This window comes from Apis dorsata, unplaced genomic scaffold (genome assembly GCF_000469605.1).
Source record: "Apis dorsata unplaced genomic scaffold, Apis dorsata 1.3 scaffold_1004, whole genome shotgun sequence".
In the NCBI taxonomy this organism is placed as follows: domain Eukaryota; kingdom Metazoa; phylum Arthropoda; class Insecta; order Hymenoptera; family Apidae; genus Apis; species Apis dorsata.
In genome coordinates this window covers 27,840-31,035 of record NW_006264105.1, presented here as the reverse complement: position 1 = coordinate 31,035, position 3,196 = coordinate 27,840, and the positions used below count along the sequence as shown (strand labels likewise).

At 51.2% G+C, this 3,196-nt stretch overlaps 1 protein-coding gene and 1 long non-coding RNA gene across 2 annotated transcripts in view; one reads left to right on the top strand and one right to left on the bottom strand.

Annotated features, from left to right (window-relative positions):
- Positions 1-3,196, top strand: part of LOC102670961 (broad-complex core protein isoforms 1/2/3/4/5-like) — a 16,099-nt gene that overhangs the window by 11,136 nt on the left and 1,767 nt on the right. The window lies entirely within an intron of this gene.
- LOC116186611 lies at positions 531-1,403 on the bottom strand. Its single transcript, XR_004151624.1, has 2 exons — positions 1,336-1,403; positions 531-1,292 (listed from the first exon to the last, which is right to left on the bottom strand). It is a non-coding gene; the product is annotated as an uncharacterized LOC116186611 (long non-coding RNA).

The following is a 3,196-nucleotide window of genomic DNA, read 5'->3' as shown; positions in this document are numbered from 1 at the left end:
TCCCCGCCTCCTTCACCCTATTCTTTCTCTCTCTTCCCTCCCTCCCTCCCTCTTCCTTTATTTCCTCTCGTTTTCTGCTCTTTTCCGCGAACGCCTGCATCCGCGGTAACCTGTTGTAAAACCCGGCCGCATAAAAATAGCGGGTGCCGGGCTCTGGAGTCTCGAGCACTTTATCCTCTTTCTCTGTCTCTTTGTATCAGAGAGAACCGTTGTAGCGCATCGAGCAAATATTTATTTCACGGGACGTATTTCCCAGTGGTGGACATACCGCGCTCCGCCCCTTCCCCTTTCCCGTTTCTTTCTTCCCCCTTTCTATTCTTCTTTTTTCTTTCCTTTTTTTTTTTTTTTTTGTTTTTAACGGCCGACCGAATTTTTCAGAGCGGTTCGGGGACTCTTTCGACGTTCCACGACGCGATCACGAAGGGAAATTCTCGCGTTCTCGCGTCCTAGGATTTCTTTCTTTTTTTTTTTTTTTTCCCCTCCGTTCGAGTCGACGATGAAGGATGGCGATTTTGTGGGCGGGTATCGCACGAGCGGAGGAACGGAACGAGTCGCGTTGGAATCGAAAAATTAGGAGAAAAGAAATTTCGTAGGTTACGTAACGCTCGCTAATGGCCCCGTGTTTGCGAAACACGGAATTCATGCTGCCATCTGTCGACGTTGTCGATTCCGATGGTGTGTGCAAAAGTCTGCCTCTTGCTTACGTGACGTCCGCGAGTCCTCCTTGCATACGTCTATTTACTCGATACTTACTCATCTCGCTCGTTCTCTCTCTCTCTCTTTCGCTCTTTTTCTCTCTCTCCTCTCTCCTCCATCGGCCCTCTCCGTGCCCCCCCTCCTACGCCGCCGTCCCTCTCGTTTCGGTAGCCAACGATCCGCGCGTTGGCAATTTACTTTGGGCCGCGTACGCGGCGCCTCCCAAGGCCAAACGAAAGTTCGTTCTGAACCAAATCCGATGGAATTTTTTATCTGTAGTATGTACTTATCGGGGACGCCCAGGTCTAGCTGCTTGTTTTCGCCTTGTGCTATTATCGATGATGAACTTGAGGTGACCTCGAAAACTGCGCAACAGTGAGCGCGGGTGTGACGGAGACGAGAATATGACGGGACGAAAGAGCGAGACAAGGGAAGAGGGGCTAGGAACGCGCGAGGGAGGGGCAGGAGAGCGAAAGAGAGAGGGGCGTTTACACTTTCGCTCTATATCATTCGCCGTCGTGGCTCTTTTTCTCTCTCTCCTTTTTTCTCTCTTTTCTTCTCCTCTCTTTCTTTCTTTTTCTCCTCTCTTCTCTTCTCTTCTCTTCTCTTCCCTTCCCTTCTTTTCTTTTCTTTGCCGACACTTTCCAAAACGTCGCGATACGCCTCTTCCGACAAATTTCACCCGTCCCGATCTTTCGATACGTGCGCTGGCCAATGCATTCTCGTTCGTTTCTTTTGCTCGACGCGAGATCGATTCTTGCGCGAGGCTCGCAAGGTGTTACGTAAGAGGAGAGGCGAAGGACCGGTTACGATCGGCGATCGGAGGTCGTTTAAAAATTAGTCGGGGGAGGGAGGATTGGAAATTTGGACGAGAAACTTGTTTACGTATCGCGTCGAATCGCGATCTCCGTGAGAGGCGTCGTAACACGGTTCGAGACAAGGTGAAGGTCTCTCTACTTGGTTGCGGTGCTTAATTCATTGAGACATTTTAGTTTCGAGCATCGCCGCCAGTCTCCACCAGCGCGCGTGCACCGATCTCTCTCTCTCTCTCTCTCTCTCTCTCCGCGAACAAATTCGTTCCTCCTCTCCTCCCCCGTTTTTTCCTCTTATCGCGACCGATTAACGCGATTCGACGTATCGTATAGAGAGAGAGAGAGAGAGAGGGAGTGGAGGGAGAAAAAAAGAAGAAGAAGAAAGCATCGTCGTCACGCGCTCTCTAAAGGCCGTCGTCGTTGCACTCGTAGACTCGTTGCATCTCGAACAGATTTCCCCGAATCTCTATAAACGTTTCGATTTTCGGTTAATTGGGGAAAGAAGGGGGGATATATATCCCATCCTCTCTGTCTCTCTCTCTCTCTCTCCCTCGTCCGCGTTTCAGAAACGATTCCTTTCTGTGAACGACTAAATACACACGATCCAATATCCGGGAAGACTTATCGTTTGATCGCGGTGATTTCGCGAAACGCGCAACCGCATCGAATGGAAAAAGGGCCGTGCTCGGAGGGGAGGGTAGTTCTTCCTCGCGTCCTCCTTGCTTCTTCCGTCCCCACCACTGTCCACGTAACTCTTTCAAAAGTTCGTAAGACTCGCGTAACCAATCCGGAAGCTACTTAGATTTTTCTCTCCCCGCCGATCCCTCGGCCCTATCCTCCTCCACCCTTCTCTTTCTCTCTCTCTCTCTCTCTCCTCTTTACAACCCCTTGGCCCTCCCTTAGTCGTGCTCTACTCTCTCTCTCTCTCTCTCTGTCTCTCTCTGTCTCTCTCTCGGTTTCATAGTCGCGGTGGTAGCGAGCTATCGATCGCCGTGGCTCTCCGCTTAGAGTCAACATCAGTCATAATACAGCGCAACGGCATACGGGGGTTATTAAGAATAATACGCATCCTAGGTATATATCCCCTTCCCGGCACCACGGAAAAACGGGGGAAGGAGCGTCGTACGTGGGGGGGTTCGGTTGCTAAGGTAACCGGCTGGGTAAAATCCCGCAAAGAAGAAGCATCGCCGTTATGTTCCCGCTCTTGCTCTTGCTCTTGCTCTTGCTCTTGCTCCTTACTCCTTACTCCTTACACTTACTACCACCCGTTACTACTACCTCCGCTACTGCTCTCTCGTTGTTGTATCGACATCTCATACTCGCGAACGTTGTACCGGCTTTTATGAGACGATGAATGTACACTCGCCCTATCTTCCCTCTTAGCCCACCTTTCAACCCTCCTCTGCCTCTCTCTCTCTCTCTCTCTCTCTCCTCCTCTCTCGGTCGTCTTTTCGCGATTCTTCTCTCCTTTTAACGGGCGATGCACGACGATTAACGACGTCCGTTATCCATTTAGCCGGAAACCGAAGCCTTTTCCACCGCGCGCCACCCCTTTCCATTCCTCCCCTTTCTCCCTTTCTCGCATTCACGACCATCTCTCGGCCTTTCTTCCGACGCGAGACCACCACGTCCTCCCCGATGAGACGATAAGAGATCGGTGTCGACGTTCGTTAAATCCGGCGTGAACA